Below are 23,463 nucleotides of genomic sequence, written 5' to 3'. Positions count from 1 at the left end.
CAGCCACTGTGTCCCCCGCCTGTAGCGCTGCAGGGGTTTTTGTGGCCAAAGAGCAGGACCTGGCACTTGGACTTGTTAAACCTCACCTTGTTGGATTTGGCCTCTGGATCCAGCCTGTCCAGGTCCCTGTGCAGAGCCCTCCTGCCTTCCAGCAGATCAACACCCCCAGACAACTTGGTGTCACCATGGTTCCATGAGGCCCCAGAGTGTCCCAATGCTGTCCATGATTCCATGAGGCCTCCCAGTGTCACAATGTCCCTCTGGTGTCACAAAGTCCCTTGGATCCTTGGGCCCTGCAGTGTCACAATGGCACTGTGGTGCCCCAGGGCCCTGCAGTGTCACAATGGATCCTTGGTTCCATGAGGTCTGGCAGGGCAGCAATGCTCTCCTTGGTTCCTGCTGTCTCCCACGCCTCCCACTCTCAGGCTATAGAAGGACACCTGGCTGATGAAGGGAAGTGGGAGTGGGTACCTACTCAAGGAGGTAATAATAAAAATCCCTCCCAACCCCCTCTCCCAAGCCAGGCACCACTTCAGATTAGGTATGATCCCCTGGATCTGGAGAGTCAGCCAGGTGGTTTAGAAGAAAATTATCTGCCCAGTGAGCCTCCCAGTTATGATTCATCTGTGAGACAGATCAGCACCTCTAACATCAAAAAGGAAAGAAGGGTAATCGTGGCGGGTGACTCCCTCCTGAGGGGAACAGAGGGCCCCATATGTCGACCAGAGCCACCCCACAGAGAGGTCTGCTGCCTCCCTGGGGCCCGGGTACGGGATATCACTGACACACTGCCTGGGCTGATTCAGCCCTCTGATTATTGCCCACTGCTGATACCCCAGGCTGGCAGTGATGAGACTGAGAAGAGGAGTGTCAGGGCAATGAAAAGGGACTTTAGGGCATTGGGTCAGGTGGTTAATAGGACAGGGGCACAGACAGTCTTTTCCTCAGTCCCTCTGGAGTCTGAGAAAAACGGTGAAAGCAATAGGAGAGCTCACATTATCAACGAGTGGCTCAAGGGTTGGTGTCATCGACAAAATTTGGGATTCTTAAGTCATGGGGCAACTTTTACAGCACCTGGCCTCCTTGGACTACACGGGCTCCATCTTTCTGTGAAGGGCAGAAGAATTTTAGCTCTTGAACGGGCAGAACTTGTTGAGAGGGCTTTAAACTAGGTCCGAAGGGGGAGGGAGATGTAGCTGGGTTGTCTGGAAGCAGGCTCGTGGGTGGTAAGCCTGAGCTAGGGGTGAAATCAGCAGCCCAGCTGAGGTGCATGTACACCAATGCACACAGCATGGGTAACAAACACGAAGAGCTGGAGGCCATGGTGCAGCACCAGAGCTATGATGTAATTGCCATCACAGAAACAGGGTGGGACGACTCACATGGCTGGAGCGCTGCACTGGATGGCTGCAAGCTCTTCAGGAGAGACAGGAGAGGGAGAAGAGGTGGAGGGGTCGCCCTTTACATTAGGGAGGATTTTGATGCTACGGATGTTGAAACTAATGATGATGAAGTCAAATGTCTATGGGTGAGACTTAGGGGGAAGGCCAACAAGGCTGACATCCTACTGGGAGTCTGTTAACAGCCACCCAGCCAGAAAGAAGTGCTGGACAGGTTATTTTTCAAGCAGCTAAAGAATGTTTCTAGATCATCAGCCCTTGCTCTTTTAGGTGACTTCAACCTGCTGGACATCTCCTGGGAACTCAATACAGCTGAAAAAAGGCAGTCCAGGAAATTTTTAGAGATTGTGGAGGACAATTTTTGGCGTAGCTGGTGAGTGAGCCCACCAGGAGAGGGACTATGTTGGATCTGTTGTTTGTAAATAGAGATGGGCTGGTGGGAGATGTGGTGGTTGGAGGTCACTTGGGGCACAGTGATCATGAAATTATAGAATTCTCAATATTTTGGAAAGTCAGGAGGAACACTAATAAGACTTTTACATTGGACTTCGGAGGGCAGACTTTGGCCTGTTTAGGAGACTTATTCAGAGAATTCCTTGGGAAGCAGCCCTTAAAAACAAAGGAGTTCAGGAAAGGTGGGCATGCTTCAAAACAGAGATCTCGAGGGCACAGGAATAGACTTTCCCTGTGTGCTGAAAGACGAGTCGACGATGCAAACATCTAGCCTGGATGGGCAAGGAGGTTTTGAAGGAACGTAGGAATAAAAAGAGGATGTATCATCTTTGGAAGGAGGGTCAGGTCTCTCAGGAAGTATTTAAGGGAGTTGCTAGGGTATATAGGAAAAAAATAAGGAAGCCAAAGCTCAGTTTGAACTTAAAATGGCAGCTTTTGTAAAGGATAATGAAAAATGCTTTTACAAATATGTCTATGGTAAAAGGAAGGGTAAGACCAACCTTTGTTCTTTATTAGATGTGGAAGGGAATTTAATGACTGCAGATCAGGAGAAGGCAGAGGTGCTTAACGTCATTTTTTGCCTCAGTTTTTAGTGAGAAGACGATTTGCCTTCAGGACAACTCTCTTCCTGGGATGGTAGATGGTGTCAGGGAGAAGAATGGTGCACCCATTATCCTCGAGAGGCAGTCAGAGAACTGCTGAGCTGCTTGGATGTTCATAAATCCATGGGACCAGATGGGATCCACCCCAGGGTGATGAGGGAGCTGGCAGATGAGCTTACAGAGCTGCTCTCCATCATTTACCAGCAGCCCTGGCTCACTGGTGAGGTCCCAGATGACTGGAAGCTGCTATATGTGATGCCCATTCACAGCAAGAGTGGGAAGGAGGATCCTGGTAATTCCAGGCCAGTCAGCCTGACCTCAGTACCCGGTAAGGTCACGGAACAGTTCACACTGAGTGTCATCACACAGCACTTCCAGGACGGCCAGGGTGTCAGACCCAGCCAGCAGGGGTTTAGGAGGGCTAGGTCGTGTTTGATCAACCTGGTCTCCTTCTATGACCAGGTGACCCTCCTGGTGGATGCGGGACAGGCTGTGGATGTGTCTATTTGGACTCCAGCAAGGCCTTTGACACTGTCTCCCACTGCACACTCCTGGAAAAGCTGCAGCCCACAGCTGGGACAGGAGCACTCTGTGCTGGGTTCAGAACTGGCTGGATGTCCGGCCCAGAGAGTGGTGGTGAGCGGTGCTGCATCCAGCTGGGGACAGTCACCAATGCTGTCCCTCAGGGCTCTGTGCTGGTCCAGCTCTGTTCAATATTTTTATTGATGTCATGGATGAGGGGATTGAGGCTTTCATTAGTAAATCTGTAGATGACATTAAGCTGGGAGCGTGTGTCCATCTTTTGGAAGGTAGGAGGGCTCTGCAGGGACACCTGGAACAGTTGGAGGGATGGGCAGAGTTCAATAAGATGAAGTTTAACAAGTCCAAGTGCCCAAACCCGCATTTTGGCCACAACAACCCCCTGCAATGCTCTAGGCTGGGGACGGCGTGGCTGGACAGTGCCCAGGCAGAAAGGGACCTGGGGGCACTGGTCGACAGCAAGCTGGACATGAGCCAGCAGTGTGCCCAGGTGGCCAAGAAGGCCAGTGGCTCCTGGCCTGGATCAGGAATGGTGTGGCCAGCAGGAGCAGGGAGGTCATTCTTCCCCTGTACTTGGCACTGATGTACTTGGCATTCCTCCCCTGTACTGGCAACGTACCTCGAGTGCTGTGTCCAGTTCTGGGCCCCCCAATTTTGGAGGGAAATTGAGGACCTAGTGTGTGTCCAGAGATGGGCAACAAGGTGGGTGAGGGGTCTGGAACACAAGTCCTGTGAGGAATGACTGAGGGAGCTGGAGTTGTTTATCCTGGAGAAGACTCAGAGGTGACCTTATCACTCTCTACACTCCCTGAAAGGTGGTTGCAGTCAGGTGGAGGTCGGTCTTTTTCTCCTCACAGCAACTGACAGGACCAGAGGACAGTGTCTTAAGTTGCACCAAGGGAAATTTAGGTTAGATACTAGGAAAAATTTTTTTTATGGAAAGGGTGATAAAGTACTGGAACTGTCTGTCCAGGGAGGTGGTGGAGTCACCATCCTGGGATGTGTTTAAAAAAAGACTGGGTGTGGCACTCAGTGCCATGGTTTAGCTGAGGTGGTGTTAGGGCATGGGTTGGACTTGATGATCTTGAAGGTCTCTTCCAACCCAGTAATTCTGTGAGTGTGTGATTCTGTGACATCACAGACCAGGTTGTGACATCACGTAGTAGGCTGTGACATCACGGGTTTATTATATGACATCACAGAGCAGGCTGTGACATCAGAGCATGCCTGTATGACATCACAGAGCAGAGCAAGCTGTGAGGTCAAACAGTATGCTGTGACATTACAGGCTGGCTGTGTGACATCACAGAATGGGCTGTGAGGTCACAGAGAAGACTCTGCCATCATAGAAAAGGGCTCTGTGACATCACAGAGCAGCTGTGTGATGTCACAGAGAAGGCTGAGACAATACAGAGTGGGTTGTGACATCACAGAGCTGACTGTGAAATCACAGAGCAGGCTGTGACATCACAGCAAGGCTGCATAACATCACAAAGGTGGCTGTGACATCATAGAGCTGGCCTGATACATCTCAGAGTGGGCTGTATGGCATCACAGGTGGCTGTGTGAAATCACAGGGGCTGTGTCAGGCCACTGGGGAGGTCACTCCACCCCGGCCCCCCCTCCCAGTTCCCCCAGAGAAGTCCAACGCTACTCGTGCACAGCGGGGTCCCCTGTCCCCCCGGGTCCCCCTGTCCCCGGCGCCGCAGCCTCCCCCAGAGGATGTTCCACGAGATCGACCCCAGAGCCTGAAACGGGGACGGGGGACCGGGGCCACGGGGGGTGGGGCAGGGGACAGGGACCCCCCAGCAGCGTCCCCGTGTCCCCCAGGGCCAGAGCCTTGGCCAGGGCTCCTTCACCCTGTTACCAACGAGGGCTTGAGAGCTCTGAAAAAATCCCCAGCAAGGGATCAGCAAAAACCAGATTTAATATTAAGCGACAGCATGGCTAAGTTCCTTGGCAAGAGTCACTCTGCTCCTGACTGGACACTGCAGGCACACCAAGGAAACAAAGCCACAACAAAACAAAAAAAAAAAATCCAGGCAATCAAACCAGAAATGAGCCAAGACCTGGGGCTTTCATTCATATGGAAAAGAACCATCTTTCTCGTCCAGGTGCCCTTGGCCAGAATTGGGATTTCACCTCCAACACTGCCTGTTGTGACAGACTGGAGGAGATTGTTGGCTGGAAACATTTCATGTGTGGGGAGGAAGGGGCAGGTCCAGCCTTGCCCTGCCCTGGAACCCCAGCCCTGCCCTGCCCTGGAACCCCAATCCTCCCAGAGCCTCTATCCCAGCCCAGCAGTGTCTGCCAGTCCCTGGCACAGCACAGGCAATGCTCCACAGCCACCTCAGGAGCCCCCAGCCCAGCTCCTGACCGACCAAATGACCCCAAGTGCCACCTGGGGGAAGGGCCCAGGAACACCAAGGGGTACTTAAGGCTGGGCACAAGGCAAGCACACATCTTGACCCTACCTCCTCTTGGAATTTCTATCTGAACCCCTCTGGAATCCAGAATTTGGTAGCTGTCTGTGTGCTTCTGTGTATCTTTTTCTGTCTTTCTCTCTCTCTGTGTCTTCTTCTTCTATTTCTGTACTCTCGCACATTTTGATTAACTTTAAATTGATCAGGCTTAGAGTTTGTGAATTTGAATGGGCCAAGTTAATGCTTTGGGAAGTGTTTTGTGTGAATTGAATGTCATATTAAACCTTCTGCCAAAGTTTGTCTGATTTTCTAAAGTTCCCAGTAAAGGCTGTTTTGTTGTTCAGAGCTCCAAAGAATCTCTTGTTGGTATTTCTCCTGTTCATCCAACTCAGAGGACACAAACAATTGTAATTCCTCTTAAATGTCTCCTTGAGAGAATTGTTTGGGGGATGGGAGTCAGGGCTTGTGTGTCCTGCTTGGCACAGCCCAGGCAGGGCTTTCACAGCCACATTCCACACTCCATTTCCCAGATGGAGCCGCTGCTGCCTCTGAGTTCTGCTGCCCCAGCCCCAGGGACGCTCTCCTTGTCTGCCCATTCCCCCACGGTCTCTGGGCAGGGATGGCCTCAGTGGGGGCTGCTGACATCCTCAGCAACTTGGAGGCTGCTGCAGAATTTTACTGCTCCAGAGGCTTCAGCTCTTCAGTTCAGCAATTCAGTGTCCCAGGGCTCATTAACATTCAGAACAGATTAACAAGCCAAGCCTCTGGGAATTGTTTGATTTAAGTTTTCAAATCTTTTGTGCTTTATTCAACAGATCTCAGTAGTATATTAAAAGTGAATGTATTATATTTACAAAGTCAGTGAGAAACCATTTTTTTGGTCCTGTTTAGGTTTTTTTTTTCCCTGGTAATACATTGATCTGTGTAATCTCCAATTGACACTGAATCCAAGTACCTCCTCATGCAGTTGGAATAGATATGAAAATCAAGACCCTTCATGGCTGACAATGAATCAGACTCTGTCCCTACCCCCACCCCACCATTTCCTCCATCCAAGCCCTGGCACTCAGAGCAGCCTTGTGCAAATTTGAGCTCCCTCCACCCAGGCTGCACCTGCAGGTTTCAGCTCCTTGGCTCCCACTCCCACCTGCTTTCCTTGGAGAAGAAGCTGCTCCAGACACAGAGGGATGTTCATTTCTTGTCAGCCAACAAAGCCAAGGGAAGGCACAGCTCCATCAAATGCAAAAGTCATTCTTCTCTCTGGCTCTGCCCTGCCCCTGATCCCCACAGCCTGTCCTGTTTCCTTCATCCCTGCATTGCCAGGGACTTTCTGGGACAAGGGAGCTCTGCTCTGGGGATGGAGGGAGGTCCAAGTGCAATCACTGGAGTGGGAACCACAACTCATCAGGTTTGTGTCCTTTGAGGGGCCAGGAACTGGTGAGACTCGGAGGCACAGGAAGGTTTCTCTTCATGGCCAACATAAAAAATGTGAACATGATAAAATTTAACAAACATCAAAACCCTTCCCTCGGCTCCTTGTGACATCCCAGCAACGTCTGACACGTTTGCCATCCACAAGGGATTGCCATAGAGGAAGGATTTTGACAAAGACATAAGAGGTGATATAAAATATAAAAATACAACTAATGTGCTGACTAAGGAGTTATTTAAACTTATGAAAGACTGGGCAACTCCCTGAAGTTCAAAGCATGAAAGCAGTGAAGGGAGACAAATTGGAATGACCAGAGAACAGCTGCAGGAGGAAATCTGGGAGCAACAGGAAGGACATAAATCCAGCTCCTCCAAATGAAGAGATGTCCTTAGATAGGTCATTTAACCAGGAGAGCTGGAAACACCTGAAGGGAGAGGGTAATTAAATATTAGACTGAATGTTGATGGCAAAGGGAGGGGGGAAAATCTGTATTTCTTCTCCTGCCGTCACTAGAAGAATCTAGTAGATCCAGGAAATTCCTGTTCCTGCAGGGAATACTTTGCCATTTCTTTGCCATCAAATGACCCAGATAATAAAGATTTGCTTGTATATTACGAAAATACCAGATATTAAAACTTGTGCCCCTTTCCAGGCAGACATTGATGCGTGGAAAGACTCTAAAACTCAAAGACAAAGTGAGTTATAACATAGGTATTTTTTCAGCTGGGCACATGCCAGATACTTCTGCAAAGGCATGAGCATCTAATCACTCTCAGCATTCTTTTTTACCCTCTAAAATGTTACATATACATTAGGCTTTGCAATACAACTTTGCATATTCATTTCCTGGCTCCACCTTGTCCTGTTTCATATGCTAATCAGCTTATCAGTCCCTTGTGCCTTCTCCTTCATACTTGTCTCTGGTGGTTGTCTTGGGGGTTGCAGGGGGATGAAGTAAATGGTCATCATCAAAGCTGACCCTCTCACCCCGTCTTCGTGTGCAAGCTTACGGATCCTGCGGTCACAATCCAAACCATGAGGTAGGTCTAATCTGGTTTGGGGCTCTGAGGAGCCTTGTTATCTCGGTAGACTTGTAATTTTGTCCTGTTTTGATGAACATCATCCTTCCCTTATCACACATCCTTGCATTCTTCCATATTGCTCTCACAGGTGCACCCTGTCTTCCCATGACAGGCAGTTAGCACAGTAAAATGCAGCAAATATTAAACAATATATATATAATCTAAATATCTATTTGTAATCAACATCCTTCTAATTCCTAACCCTGTGTGTCAACATCAGCTGTGTGCCCATGACCAGGCAGTGCCACTTGTGCCCTGAGGTGCCGAGCTGGGATTGGATCTCTCAGAGAGGAGCTGAGGGAGAGCAGAGCACCTTGCAAGCTGCAGGTCCCTGCCAGCCCCGCAGGGCTCCTGTGCCATCAACATCTGCTCTGCTCCAGCCTGAAACAGGGCCCAGCATGGTGCCGGGACCATCAGAGAGCTGAGGTGTGTGCTGGAATTCAATGCCCTCCCCATGGCGCAGCAGCCCTGCATTTCCCTGCTCCAGCCTTGGTCTCCAGCACAGCCATGGAGGCTCTTTGGGCTCCTGAGTGTTCCTGCTGTGTCCATGCCCCCAAGGGCACAGAGCAGCCTCCTCTCTCGGGCACTTGCCTGTTTTCCATGCCTTGCACAGGCGCTGGCCCTGCCCCACAAGGCCTGGGCTGAGTCCTGCCCTGCACGCTCAGCCAGGCTGGGATGGACACTGATGGTTTCTGTGCCAGGCTCTCTGAGCCCAGCCCAGCTCCCTGCAAGCTCTGCCAGCTGCCCTGAGCTCTGTGCAGCACCAAGGGCCTCTCCCCAGCACAGCCCAGCCGGCTCTGGCCCCACAGCTCTGCTCAGCCCAGGCTGCTCTGGCCACTGGCCCCACGGCCTCAGCCCCTGGCCAGGGCACAGCAGCAGCTGCAGCTCAGCCAGGACTCAGCCCCAGCCATGGGGGAAGGGGCTTGGCCAAGGCCAAAGGAGGCTCCCTGGGTGCCCTGCTCCCCTCGGGCTGAGGTGCTGAGAGCTCTGCAGCCCCTGCTGCCATCCCATCTGCCCAGGCCAGCACAAGAGCCCGGCCTTGGGGCCCTCCAGAGCTGCTCCTGCTCCAGGCCCAGGACCCATCCCAGAGCTGGGGCAGCCACAAAGCTGTGCCCATTGCTGGTCATTGCTGCTCTGATGGGGATTGATCCTCAGCCACTTGGACGTTGCTGATGAATTTTACTACTCCAGAGGCCTATTCTTTCTTGAGCTCTTCCTTTTAGGAATTCAGTGAGAAAGGCTCATAAAGATTTGTTTAAAACTTCCAAACAAGAACAGCCCATGGGAATAATTGACGTTTTCAATTCTTCTGTGGTTAATTGGACAGATTTCAGTAGTGTATTTAAAGTGAATATACTGTTTTGAAAACTATGCAGAGAGAACTCTTTTGTCCTCTTTTCTTTTCCAGTTTATACTGTTTATAGATTAATATCAACAATGTCGGATTGATATTGACCCCCAGCACTTCCTAATGCAGTCTGAAAAGATGTCAAAATCAAGACCCTTCATGGCTGACAATCAATAACACTTTGTCCCCAACCCCTCCTTACCATTTCCCTCATCCAACCCCTGGCACTCAGAGCAGCTGAGGAATGGAGTCACACCCAGGGGTGTCCCCAGGGCTCAGGACTGGGGCCAGGTCAGTGAAATCTCTTTATTGCTGATCTGGACGAGGCCATCGAGGGCACCCTCAGGCAGTTCCCAGGTGAGCCCAAGCTGGGTGGGAGTGTGGCTGTGCTGGAGGGCAGGAAGCTCTGCAGAGGGATCTGGACAGGCTGGAGCCACGGGCCCAGGACAATTGGATGAGGTTCACCAAGGCCAAGGGCCGGGTCCTGCCCTGGGCTCACAACCACCCCAAATCCCTGGCTGTGCCCTGCCCCTGATCCCCACAGCCTGTCCTGTTTCCTTCATCCCTGCATTGCCAGGGACTTTCTGGGATAAGGGAGCTCTGCTCTGGGGATGGAGGGAGGTCCAAGTGCCACCACTGGAGTGGGAACCACAACTCATCAGGTTTGTGTCCTTTGGGGGTCAGGAACTGGTGAGACTCAGAGGCACAGAAAGTTTCTCTTCATGGCCAACAGACCATGGTTGAACAGGACACAATTTAATAACAATCACACTCTTCCCTGAGCTATGTGCAATGTCCCAGTAGCGTCTGATGAGTCCACCATCCACAAGTGATTTCCATATTAAAACTGATTTTAGACAAACGTGGTTCTGTGATAGAAATAAACACAATTAAGTTCTTGTATCAGGATGATTGTCCTGCAGTGGGGGCAAAACATCTCCAACAATTCCTGATTTGCAAAGCTGTCAGTGGTGGATGGAGAAGGGAGGTCAGGCTGCTTTTGCTGTTGAGGAAATGCTGAAACCAGCCTGACTCATTTCATCTCCTCCTGGCCTGGCTGATCTCCCCTCTTGCCCCTTCCACCCATTGGCTTTTGTCTCCCACCAGGTCCCCGGTGAAGAGCCTGGCTCTGTGTTCTCCCTCCCCTCCTCGCTGGCACTGCCAGGCTGGGATGAGGAGCCCCTCAGCCTTCCCTGCTCCAGGCTGGACAAGCCCAGCTCCCTCAGCCTCTGCTCACAGCCCAAGGGCTCCAGCCCCACCTTGGAGGCCCTTCCCTAACCCTGCTCCAGCTGCCAGACATCTCTCCTGCCCTGGGGAACCCAACCCAGGCCACAGAGTGTTGGATAATCCACGTCCTTGATGTCCTGGTCACACAGCCCTGGCCCTTTTCCCCATGTCAGGCTCTGGGGTAGATCCTGTGGAACATCCTTTGGTGGGGGCTGTGGCTCCAGGTGGACTGGGGGGATACCAGGGGACAGGGACCCCACTGGGGAATGAACAGCATTGGACTTGTTGGGAGAAACTGTGAGGGGGAGCTGGGGCAGAGTGACCAACCCAGTGACCTCACACAGCCCTCCTGGGATGTCACACAGCCCCTCTGTGATGCCACAGCCTGCACTGACATGTCACAGTCCATTCTCTAATGTCACACAGCTGGTCTCTTATGTCACAGCCAACTCTGTGATGTCATAATCTGTTCTGTGATTTCAGACCTCTGCCCTGTGATGTCACAGCTGGCTCTGAGAGGTCACAGAGGCAGTTTTTGTCATAGCTGCTCGATGACCTCACAAAAAACACTCTGTGATGTCATGGACCATTCTGTCATAGATCACTCATGTGATGTCATAGATCACTCTGTGACCTCATGTTACCAGATGATAAATTGTCTCCACCAGGTGAGCTGACACTTGGAGCTTGTTCTCCAAAACCCCAGGCCTATGGAAACCACACAATGCCCATTGTCTCAGAAGGGGAACTGGAAGTTCACCAGCCTCAGTGTCCTGACAGCTCAGCCAGGCCCACTGGAACATTGGGGTCCACGACCACCAGGGACCACCAGAGAGACCCCCAGGACAGAAGAACACATTGGAAAAGGGGAGGGGAAATATGTTAATGATTCTGGGGAAATTATTATCAGATGTGTGTTTAGTCCAGGTCAATCAGTGAATATGTGTGCAAAATACAGAATATGAGCAGAAACTTTCCTGCACTCAGCATGCTCAGCTTTGGGAGGAGCTATCCCCCGTGCACCCGGCTGAATAAAGAATGCTGCTTCTTAATGCTGCATTGGTGTGAAGGAGTTTTCTGTTTTACCAAATTTTTGGTAACACTCCACTCCCAAGGAAAGCTCTGTCTCCTGCTGCTCACAAACAGAGAAGGGCTGGTGGCAGATGTGGGGGTTGGAGGCTGCCTGGGGCACAGTGACCATGAAATAATCAAGTTTTCAATGATCTGTGAAAGAAGGAGGGGCAGCAACAAAACTGCCACACTGGAATTAGGCAGGGCAGACTTTGGCCTATTTAGGATGGAGATTTGGGGAGTACCGAATCAGGTACTGATATTTAATGGGAAACAACCCTTAAAAACAAAGGGGTCCAGGAAGGATGGACACATTTCAAGAAAGTAATCTTAAGGGGGAAGGAGCAGCTTGTCCCGGTGTGGCCAAAGATGAGCTGGTGAGGAAAATGACTGCCCTGGCTGCCTGTGGAGCTTTTGTGGGAACTTAAGGGAAAAAAGAGTGTGCATTAACTTTGGACAAATGGTCAGGCAACTTAGCAAGTATTTGAGGATGTTGTCAGGTCATGCAGTAAAAAAAAAAAAAAGATAGAGGTGTAATCTCAATTAGAGATTAACCTGGCCACTTCTGTGAAAAAAAATAAAAATGTGTCTATGAATAAATTAATGGCAAAATGTGGAATAAGGTGAACCCCTACTCTTTATTGGATGCAGTGGAGAATATAGGAACTAAAGATAAGGAAAAGTCCAAGCTACTTAACACCTTGTTTGTATCAATTTTCAATATTAGGACAGGATGTCATCAGGACAAGAGTTCTCCTGAGCTGGCAGATGGGGTCAGAATGCAGAACAGGCCTCTGGAATCCAGGAGGAAGCAGCTGGGGACCTGTTGGGCCACTCAGATACTCACAGGTGGATGGGATCAGATGGGATCCATCCTAGGGGGATGAGGGAGCTGGTGGATGACCTCCCCAAGCTGCTCTCCATCATTTACCATCAGTCCTGGCTCACCAGGGAGGTGCCAGAGCACTGGAGGCGCCAGTGTGAGCCCATCCCCAAGAAGGGCTGGGAGGAGGATCTGGGGAACTCCAGGCCTGTCAGCCTGACCTCGGTGCCCGGCAACGTTATGGAACAGATCACCCTGAGTGCCATCACAGGGCACCCACAGGATGGCCGAGGGGTCAGAGCCAGCCAGCGTGGATTTCAATATCTGCATGGATGATCTGCATGAGGGGATTGAGTCCAGCATCAGCAAATTTGCAGATGACACCAAGCTGTGTGTGGGTGTGGATGTGCTGGAGGATAGGAGGGCTCTGCAGAGGGACCTGGACAGGCTGGATCCAGGGCCCAAATCCAACAAAGTGAGGTTTAACAAGTCCAAGTGCCGGGTCCTGCACTTTGGCCACAACAACCCCTGCAGCACTACAGGCTGGGGACAGAGTGGCTGGACAGCAGCCAGGCAGAAAGGGACCTGCAGGGACTGATGGACAGCAGGCTGGACATGAGCCAGCAGTGTGCCCAGGTGGCCAAGAAGGCCAATGGCTCCTGGCCTGGATCAGGAATGGTGTGGCCAGCAGGACCAGGGCTTCTGTGCCAGCCCTGATCTGCCCCCAGCTCTGCACAAAGACATTGCTGCTGCAGCTTCAGAGGAGGGAACAAAAGGAGGATTTCTGGTGAAAACTTTCCTGGGAGATCCTTTAGTTCATTTAAAGCCACTGAGAGCACAGCTCCTCATTGACACAGTCTGGGGCCACAGCAAAGGTAGAGAGAAACAAAATGAGAAATGGCACAAGGAATGGCCTTTGTGGATAATCTTAAAAAACTAAAACACAAGGGAAAAACCCCACAACCAAACCAACAGGAACAATCAAAGATGACTTCTTACAAATGATTTGCAGAAGCTGGCCAGCAATTTTGTCAGTGCTACCCAGAGTGCTTTTGTGACAGGAAACTCAGACTTTGTGTCACAGGCATCATGATTAGCAGATCTTGAAATGCTATCAAGTCCCTGAGCACTAAGTCACGGAAAATTAAAGCCACACAGGCCACATCTGCAGTGCTCAAACACAGCCCTGTTGCTGCTGCTGCTGAAATAGAATCAACTGACAGAGGCCATCACAGAAATTGCCTCTGGAGTGTGAAATACAATGAAAAATTCCACCAGGATAAAGAGAAACCAGAACATTTCGACACACTTCATTGTTTCTTCTGAGCAGCAGCAGAAAATGGAGATGCCCAGAGATATTCCCAGCTGCTGCTGATCCCAGTGGAGCCCAGCCTGCTGCCCAGTCCCAGCGGGAACCTGAGCCCAGCCCGGGGGGCTCCTGCAGTGTCGGGAGCTCAGTGCACGCGGGGCCAGGCCCAGAGCCCCGGGCACGGCACAGACGGAATGTCCTGCGGCCCAAACCTCCTGCTCCTGCCTCACAGCGCCCAGCGTTCTCCCCCTCCTGCTCCTCTCCCAGCACGGCACACATTCCAGCTCGGAGGAGGCTTCCCCAGAGAGGGCTCCGGCTCCTGTTTCAGCCTCAGTGTCCCTGCAGGGAAGCAGGGCATCTTTCAGGCACTTCCACAAGCTCCGGGTTCCCATTTCATGGGGAATCTAGGATGAAAATGGCCTTGTTAGGAAGGACAAAAGTGGAGGGAGTGGACTGAAAATTATTAGGAAAAAATGACCATTCTTACAAAGATCACCACGTCATTGCCTGCATTGCTCCTTTTCAGATTCTTTCAGTCATCTCCTGAGAGGTCCAGCTTGGTCTGGTGCTTGTCATTAACTGATTGAACTCTTGAATTATATCAGTGCATGAGATGTAGAAGCATCTAAAGTGAACACAGAAACGAACTCCCCTGTCAGCCCATTTTCATCTTCTACATCACTTTCAAGATGCCCATGGGGATGTTGGAATGATTATCCCACAGCTCTCCATTTCTGGCTGCAGGCTCTGCAGATTCTTTCTCTGCATTCAGTCAGGCTTGCATTCCCTAATAATTTCCGGTAGCCCGTCATGGATTCTTATGGTATCACAGTAACAATGAAAACCTCACCAAAGGCACAACTGCCCAGCCCACAAGGAAAAGAAAGAACAAGGTGTCAAGTTTTTCTAATATTAGTCCTGCTTTGCTGTAAGAGTTGTGCTGCACTCACGGTGTGGAAAGCCAAGAGAAGCTGCAGGTGGTGGCACATCTTGTGACAGGAGCTGCACCTCGTTCTCCAGGAAAGGTTCTTGGAAAGAGCAAACAGGACTGTGGAGAAGATTCTGGGAAAACTGAATGAGCTTTTAGGAAATGAAATGAAAATGGAAAGAAACAATCCAAGATGTTTTCCTCTGTTTATTTCTATGCTCCCCTTTTCCATCTTGCACTGCTTCTCCATCCCATTAATCCAACTGGTTCTCACCTCTAAGATCCATGACATGGCAAGTTTGAGACACTGTAAAATACCATGAGCTACACACAGCTTGCCTTCCCCTGGTTTTCTTGGAAAGCAGTGCTGGAGACTAAGTGCAGTGCTTGGGTCAGGCAAATACTCTGCATTCAGGGAATGTGCTCCGATAGTATTTGACCCTCAGCAGGGACAATGCACAGCAGCGACCAAGAGGATTTCTGTGCCGCTGTGCAGGAGTCCAGACTCTGGGTCTGGGCTGAACACGGCAAAGTTCCCGTGTTTGGACAGGCTCAGGGGCTGCCCCCGGGGAGCGGGGGGCTGGGCGCAGCGGCGAGCGGGCAACGGACAAACGGACACGGGGACAAACGGCCCCGGAGCTTCAGTTGCAGCAGCAGCAGCAGCAGCAGCAGCAGCAGCAGCCAAAGCAGTGATTTTGTCGACTCCCTCTTGTTACTCCTCTCCCTGTCCCGCTGTCCCGCACCGTCTCCCGCTCTCCCTTTCCCGCTGTCCCCTCCTCTCCCAGTCTCTCTCTCTCCCCATTCCCGGCCGGGCCATGCCCCCGGCCCGCCCCCGGCTCCGGGCGGGGCTGCCCCATCCCCGCCCCCGGCCGTCCCGCCGGGGTCTCGCCTCCGCCCGGCTCTGGCCGTGCTGGCAGTGGCGCTTCTGGGCGGGCATCGGTGCCTGGGGCTGGGGCGGCATCGCCTCGCTCTGGCTCCGCCTGGCCCGAGCATGGCCCCGGCCCCGGCTCCTCCCGGGCCCCGCGGAGGACACACGCGGCGCGGCCGCTGCCGCCGCCTCCGCTGCGGCTTCCCCGGCCCGAGCTCCGCCGCTCGGCAGCGCGGCCGCCGCCCCCGAGCCGCCGCTGTCCCGTTGCCGGGAGCGAACGCCTGGGGAGGGCCGGCCCGGGGCGGTCGGGGGGCGCTTGGGGGCCGCTCCTGGCCCCGGGCCGAGCGCTGACAGCCGCGTCCCGCCCGCAGGGAAGGCGCAGCAGGGCCTGCAGGAGTGGTACCGGCTGGGTTCGCTGCTGGGCAGCGGCGGCTTCGGCAGCGTCTTCGCGGCCACGCGGCTCTCGGACGGCGCCCCGGTAAGCGGCGGGGCCGGCGGCGGGCGGAGGAGGAGGAGGAGGAGGAGAAGGGGGAGGAGGAGGGGGGGATGGGGCTGGAGCTGGGGCTAGGGCTGAGGCTGGGGTTGCTCAGGGCGGGTGGCTCAGCCCGCTGCTGCTCTTGGCTTGCAGGTGGCCATCAAAAGGGTGCCAAGGAACCGCGTCTGGCACTGGGGCGAGCTGGTGAGTGAGCGGGGCCAGCGGCAGAAGCCGGGCCGTGCCGGCGGGGATGAGCCGAGGCCCGGCAGGGTGGGAGCCACCAGGACGCCTCGAGGGAGAGCGGGCGTGGGGCCAGCGCAGGGCGCAGAGCATCCCGGGCTGGGTGAGGGGTTCCCGACCCCTTGCACGGCATCAGCCCCACTGACGGAATTGCGTTCCTCCCACAGCCCGACGGCACCAGCGCACCCCTGGAGGTCGTGCTGCTGGACAAGGTGTCCACTGGCTTCCCCGGTGTCGTCCAGCTGCTGGAGTGGCTTGAGCTCCCCAACAACATCTTGATCGTGCTGGAACGCCCGAAGCGGTCTCAGGACCTTCATCATTTCATTCGGGCACGGGGATTCCTGTCCGAGGAGGTGGCGCGGGATCTGTTCCGCCAGGTGCTGGAGGCCGTGCAGCACTGCACCAGCTGCGGAGTCCTGCACAGGGACATCAAACCAGGGAACATCCTGGTTGACCTGGCCACCGGGCAGGCCAAATTGATCGACTTTGGCTGTGGCACCTACCTGCAAGACACAGCCTACACTCGCTTTGCAGGTGAGCCCACGCAGGGGTGTGCTCTCGGTCCTGGCATCTCATGGCCCAACATCTCACAGCCCAAGCTGGGTGTGGCAGCAGGGATTCTCCCTTTTGTTGCCCTTCATGGCACTGAGATTTCAGCTGAGTTGCGTTTGAGCAGGGCTGGGTGGGGAGCCAGCTTCCAGCCCTGCTGGCAGCCTTTGCCCACCACTCTGGGCAGGACTGAGGCTGGGGCTGGGGCAGCCAGCCTGACAAAAACACCCGTGGGTGGGGGTAGCAGAGAGGGGGGCCGTAAGCTGTGTCCCAGCCGGTTTGGTGTGCAGGTGAGAAAGGGCTTGGACTGCTCCACTCACCTGGTTTCTTTTGGATTCATGATGTTTTTTGGGCAGTGCAGGCAGGGAGGATGAAGGCATGGTTTTCCCAAGCACTGGGTGGGTTTTTCCTCCTCATGGTTGGGCCTTGCCAGGATTTCTGCTGCCCTCTTCCAACCCCAGTGGCTTCTTTTCCAACCCCGAGTCTATACACAAGTCCCAGGTGCTGGCGAGAGGGCAGCGGTCACCCCGTGTGCCACTGGGGCAGCCCCCACACGCCCAGGGATGCTGGGGCCAGGCTCTGGGAGCAGCAGCATCCCCCTGATGAACCCCATCTGTATTCCACAGGAACACCGTCATACAGCCCCCCGGAATGGATCCACTTTGGATTTTACTATGGCAAGCCAGCTACCATCTGGTCCCTGGGCATCCTGCTGCACCAGATGGTCTGCGGGGAGCACCCTTTCAGGAGGAGCCAGAACATCAGCTGGGACCATCAGCTCTCACTGCCACGACGGCTCTCTCAAGGTGGATCCTCATCTCTGGCCACGGGGGCAATGCCAGTGCTGGGAGACAGCAGCAGCTCGTGAGCATCCCGCCCTGGCAGCTGCTGAGGAGGTGGCACATGTCCCGCTCTCCTGCTCTCCTCCAAAACAGGGAATTGATGGGGAAGTTTAGGCCCAGCTCTGAGCACATCCAGCATGGCCTGGGCACGGGAATAGGGGGACAAAGCCAACAGGAGCCTTCTCCAGCTGACCGGAGGGTTCTGGTTTCTCTGCCCAGAGTGCCAAGACCTGATCAGGCGGTGTTTATCCATGCTGCACTCGGACAGGCCCTCGTTAGAAGAGCTGTTCTGTGATCCCTGGCTGCAGGATATTGATCGGCCCTAGAAGAAGGGAGAGAGCCACAGGCACACTTTGATGCAAGGCCCTGGTAAGTTGCAGCTCCACACATGCCTTGGCAATCAGAAGCAAAGGAACCCAGACATTTTGTCCTGCCTGTGTCACTGCCCAGGGGTCATCAGATGGGAACATGCAGCCCTTGTGCTGGAGCTGAGCTGCTCTGCCCAGCACTGGTGGCCGCCATCTGAGCTGGTTTTGCTTGTCCTGGTTCCCTGACAGCTCTGGGCCCTGGGCAGAACCCTGACAGCCTGGGCTCACCCCAAGGGAAGGAGAAGGAGCCCCTGGAGGAGCTGTACCAGGTGGGGCTGCTGCTGCTGGGGACAGCGAGGACGACATCAAGGATGACAACCTCTTCCTCCACCTGGCCACCGGCAGCTGAGGATGATGGACTTCGATTCTGGCACCTTCTCCAAAGCCAGGCTCCACGGGAAATATGCAGGTGAGTCCACACGCAGGGGGATGCTCCCAGATTTGGGCATTGCACAGCCTGGCCAGGAACCAAAGGTTCCCCCTTTGCTGGGGCGGATGCAGCTGATCCTTCAGTCGGCTGCCAGGCTGCTTTTGGCAGGGCTGGGGGATGGGCTGGGGTGGTGATGAAATGGGAGTGGGCTCCTGGCCCTGCCAACAGCCCCCAGCACCCACCGTGCCCCGGGCTGGGGCTGAGGCTGGGGCTGGGGCAGCCAGCCCGACACAAACAAACCCCCATGGTGGGAGCAGAGGTGGGACTCCAGAACCTGTGCAGGGGCTGCTTTGCTTTGCAGGCAAGGAAGGGCTTGGGCTGCTCCATTGCCCCTGTTTTCTTTGGGATCACCGTTATTTTGGGGGGCAGTGCAGGGGGGAAGGGAGAGAGCCTGGGCTTCCCTCACCTGTGGGTGGGTTTTTCCCTGGCATGCAGGGGTTGGGCCTTCCTCAAGTCCCTGACAGTAATATGATTTTTGACCTTTTTTCTTGTTCCCCTTTTTGTCTGTAATCTATTTTCAAAATTTTGTTGTGTGTTTTTCTAGAGGAAGTGTTCCAGGTGGGGTCCAGTCTGGATGGGGAAGTGCTTGGGAGCAGCTGTGGCGTGGATGGGCCGTGCCCTTGGAGAAGGATGAGGACATGGTTTGGGACCAGCTTTTCTTCCAGCAGGGGATGGCATCAGGTGGGTCCCGTCTGCTTGGCATGGTGGGATCAGAGCTTTGGGGAGATGGCAGCGAGCACAGGAGCATCCTGCTCTGGGCAGCTGCTGAGGGCTGGATGTGCCGTGGCCGGCTGCAGGCTGGGCACATGTCCTGCCCTCCTGCTCTGCTCCCAAAGGCAGCAGGGATGGGCAGCTCTGGGCACAGCTCTGGGCACGGCCAGCATGGCCTGGGCACCGCAGGCGGCTGGGACAAGGGGACAGGAGCCTTCAGCTGACGGGCGCTTTCTGGTTTCTTTCCTTGCAGCCGGGCTCTGCGGGTCCTGAGGCTGCTCTGGGCTCTGCCAGGGCTCTGCTGGAGCTCAGCACCGGGCCGCAATCAGCCAAAGAAGAAATGGGGTGACCTGCAGCACAGACCTGCTGGAGCATTTCAGCAACACAGCTCAAGTGTGCAGAGTGTACGCCTCCCAGGGAAAACATGCCACCACCCCAGAATAAACTTGTTCAATAGCTTCTGAAATGAAATCAATCTGGGATGACCCCAAATGACATTTTGCAGCTTGCTCAAGCTGTAGCTCAGTCTTTCTCTGAACAGTTCTCTCCTCCACCTGCCTTGTACTTCCCAACTGCTCCCTCTTTTCCCCCAGTGAGTTCCCAGCCCATGGAAGTCTCCATCACACTGTTGCCTTCCTTGGTGCCCCTCACCACGAGGAAGGCTGAGCCCCAGGCTTAGGGACTCATCCTGTCACTGGCTGAGGAGCAGCAATGTCTCAGAGGTCCAGTGGGATTTTAGTGTCATTCAGAGCTGCTCTCCAGCCCTCAGCTCTCCTCACTGCTGAGTTCCCACTCCCTTGTCCTCGTCCTTGTAGCAGGATGAGCTCTGTGAATCCCCTTGAGCCTCCCCACTCTTCCCAGCCCACGCACCCACCTCAGTTAGGCTGAAGCTGCAGCTTCTCTGTCTCCTGTGGCACACCAGTCCAGTCCCCTGTGCGGGGAGCCCCAGCCCCAGAGCACAGCACTCAGCAGTGCACTCCGGGCTGGAGCAGCTCCCTCCCAGCCCCAGCCCAGGGACCCCTCCAGCCCCAGGGACTGGGGCACGGTCAGCACCCGCTGCTGCAGCCACCGCTTCTGCTGGCCCAGACAGCAACACCCAAACTGGGGCTGATCCCGAGGGAGCACCAGCAGGACCTGGATCTGATCCCTGACTCTGGGGCAGGCCTGGACAAATGACCCCCAGCAGCAGCAGCACGTGGAGCTGACTTTCAGCACAACCCCTGCCACTCTTCCCTCCCGTGTGCAGCGGTGTCACAGCAGCCTGAGGCACCTGGGAGCCCCCAGGGCCAGCAGGGACTTGAGATGGCAGCCCTGGGCTCCTGGATGTTGTGCAAGGAACAGAGCTGGGGACTCCCTGTCCATGGGGAGCTTCCAGATGGAAAAGGCTGCTGCGCCCAGGCAGCTCCAAGGGCAGAGAAAGGAGGGTCTCGACCCCTGGATCTGCGCCAGTCCCACAGTCCTGGGCAGCAGCCACCGAGCCCTGGGGGAGCAGAGGGCACAGCAAGAGGGACAAAAGCAGGCAAGGTCAGAGACTGGAGAGAGCCAGACCCAGCAGCAGGAACAGCTGCTCCATTGCACTCTTGGAGAAAGCTCTTGGCTGGTTCAAAGCGCTGAAAGGCGTGCAGGGCAGAGAGGAGGCCACAGCAAACACTGCTCCTGTTTCCACAGCCTCCCCTCTCCGTGTCCCAGAAGGAATTGGATGGACTGTGTTCTTCTCCCCGAGTCGTCCGGTTCAGCACGAGCAGCTGAGCACCAGGAGCTGAAGGAGCTGAAGCCTCAGGCCTCAAGAGCTGGGCCTGAGGAGACTTTCTGAGCAAATGAATGCTGCTAACATGGACCTGGCTGAATACAGCAGATGGAATCATGGAATCACAGAATCCTTTCTGTTGGAAAAGACCTCTGAGCTCATCCAGTCCAGCCGGTCTCCCAGCAGTGTCGAGCCCAGCACTAAACCACGTCCCTGAAGTGCCAAGGCCTGGACAACAGCCCTGAGTGAGGCCCTGAGCCAAAGGTGGCCTCTGGATGAACCTTCCAACCAAAGGTTATCTTTGTATCTGCTCACTAATGAAATATGCATGGTCATTAGCACTGTGATAGATGTATCCACTCATTAGTGAAACATGGATTGACCTTTCTGTGTTTAGAAGCCAGACAAGGCCATGAAATCTGACATCTGGCCTTGTCTGGGGCTGAATGGGCAAAGTCACCTCCCTTGGTTCCTCTTGGGCCCTGGCCAGGCTTTGGGAGGAACCCAGGAGGAGGATGAAACCAGATGTTCCCGCACCAGCAGCGCTGTCAGTTTGTTCATTCAGCACTGTCAGAGCTGGGCCCTCTCCCAGCGAGGCTGGAGCCTCACCTGTGGCTGGAGGCACCTGCAGGAATTCCCAGTGTCCAGGAGTGGCTCTGCAGCCCTTGGCTGTGACAGCTTCCCCAGCTGCTGTGTGGATCTGGGGCATGGTAAAGCCTGAGGGTAACTGCTGCTGGATCTTTCTTAATCACTGCTGCAATCTCTGGTGCTGATGGCTGGGTGCATTGCCGAGCTGCTCCTTTTGTGATTCTTTGCTGCTTTGAGCTACAGTCAATGACACTGAGTCCTTCAGTTGGTGTCTGTGTCTTTGGTGCTGACCCTGCCCACTGGGGAAACAAAACTGGCACAGTCTGGCCAGATCACAACAAAATGTCACTTTTTAAATGTAAATGTGAGGAATCAGTCCCATCAGAAATTCCCAGATGGGAAGCCCTTCCCTGGAGTTCCCTGGCTCTGGAGTGGGCTGAGGTCAGAGCACCCTGTGAGCAGTGGGGCACTCTGTTAAAAGAGGCTGAACCCCTGGATGTCTTCAAATGCATCCAAAAATTGCATGTGGAAGAAGGAAAAGAATTGTGGGTTTGGGAATATGTGGGTGAAGTTTGTAAATGGCACATTGGAAACAGCACCAACAGAAGGAAGAATTGCTTTTGGAATGCTCCCACATGGAGGGACAGAGGAAGGTTAAAACTTGAGCTCAGGTTCATTTGTGCAAGTGAAAAATAATATTATTATTATTATCATCATTAATAACAGTTATATAAAAATAGAACATGATTATACATTTTTTTCAGATAGAATTAAATTTGATTGTGAAAAATGCATATTTTATGATTGGCTTTTCGCAAATATTAAATTGAATACTATATGTATTATGTTATATTGATTAGAAGTGCTGTATTAACATTTTAATAGGATGGTAAATGTAGTTTTGTAGTTAAAATAGAGCCTATGTATGTGGGGGTTTTTTTACTAGCTCAAGCAAGAGATAAGATAATGAAGAAACTCTTCACACAGAGATGACAATGATGGGGGCCCATAAAGAGTTACTGCCTCCTTATCGGAAAAGACAAACATTCTTCCACCTTCTCTCTGTCTTTATGGAACCATCAGGATTAAGGGGAAGAAGTTGACAAAAACCAGAAAAGTTCTTAATTTGCAAGGAATTTATGCATCATGTATGAGATGTATGAATATGCAACAGGCTATTGTTTTTAAAGATTATTCCTTTGTTCACAAGGCATGCTTATTGGGCTTAAGTGCCCGAGAGCATCCGGACGTCTGTAATTCTTTGCTTTTTATCGTCTTGTAATTGTCCTAAATTTTCATTACTCTAATTGTATTACTATTTTTATAACCATTTTATTATTATTAAACTTTTAAAATTTTGAAAACCAAGTGATTGGCGTTTATAACATTGATAATGTGAAATAAGGCTGACAATGCTAATATGTCACCTTTGGCTGCTCACTGTGACACTGAATACCCTACAGAAAAGGACTGGCCAAGACCCAAATGTCACAATAGAACTTTGTGAATTTTGCAAAATGAATAAAGGAGGAAGGGATGTTGTGGAAACCCAGGACACCGGGAGTATTTCTCTGTCTGCTCTGGGGTGTCCTGAGCCCCAGGGGAGCACTGACTTTGACCCTCATTCATGGAGAAAACTTCCAAAGCCTCAAGGTAAACTAGAAACCACAAAAGTGTGAAATAGATTGTAGAGATTGTAGAGAGGAGTTTAGTATGTCACATGGGTAAGAAATTTAAGCTTTAGGATTTTTAGTATGTTATAGATGGATTCAAGATTGTTATAAATGAATGCTCCAATTTATTAATTAAAGAAGATTTATTAAATTGTCCAAATATAAATTTAGAGAATAACAACGAAAAGCCACTATCAAAAAAGGGCAGTGCAGAGCCCGGGATCGGCACTGGGTGAGACACAGGTTTGACCACTACAGCATAGGGTCCCCTATGTTCACCCCGACTGTTCTGTCCAAGTGATTTATAGATGGTTTTTCTTGCCTGAGGCAAAGT

General features: G+C 53.0%; 1 protein-coding gene, 2 long non-coding RNA genes and 1 pseudogene across 5 annotated transcripts in view; 2 read left to right on the top strand and 2 right to left on the bottom strand.

Moving 5' to 3' along the window:
• Nucleotides 1–14,879, bottom strand: part of LOC137464025 (uncharacterized) — a 58,239-nt gene extending 43,360 nt beyond the window's left edge. The window contains exon 1 of the long non-coding RNA XR_010994047.1: nucleotides 14,359–14,879. This is a non-coding gene — a long non-coding RNA (uncharacterized lncRNA). The remainder of the gene's footprint in view (nucleotides 1–14,358) is intronic.
• The window catches only part of LOC137464017 (zinc finger protein 850-like), a 646,379-nt pseudogene that overhangs the window by 402,223 nt on the left and 220,693 nt on the right, over nucleotides 1–23,463 (bottom strand).
• LOC137464016 (zinc finger protein 850-like) overlaps nucleotides 1–23,463 on the top strand; it is a 506,586-nt gene that overhangs the window by 393,823 nt on the left and 89,300 nt on the right. The window lies entirely within an intron of this gene.
• LOC137464027 (uncharacterized) lies at nucleotides 16,121–17,506 on the top strand. The gene is made up of 3 exons (XR_010994048.1): nucleotides 16,121–16,185; nucleotides 16,389–16,755; nucleotides 17,397–17,506. It is a non-coding gene; the product is annotated as an uncharacterized lncRNA (long non-coding RNA).

Source organism: Anomalospiza imberbis, chromosome 34, assembly GCF_031753505.1.
Source record: "Anomalospiza imberbis isolate Cuckoo-Finch-1a 21T00152 chromosome 34, ASM3175350v1, whole genome shotgun sequence".
NCBI lineage: Eukaryota > Metazoa > Chordata > Aves > Passeriformes > Viduidae > Anomalospiza > Anomalospiza imberbis.
This window is presented reverse-complemented; position numbering and strand designations above follow the sequence as displayed.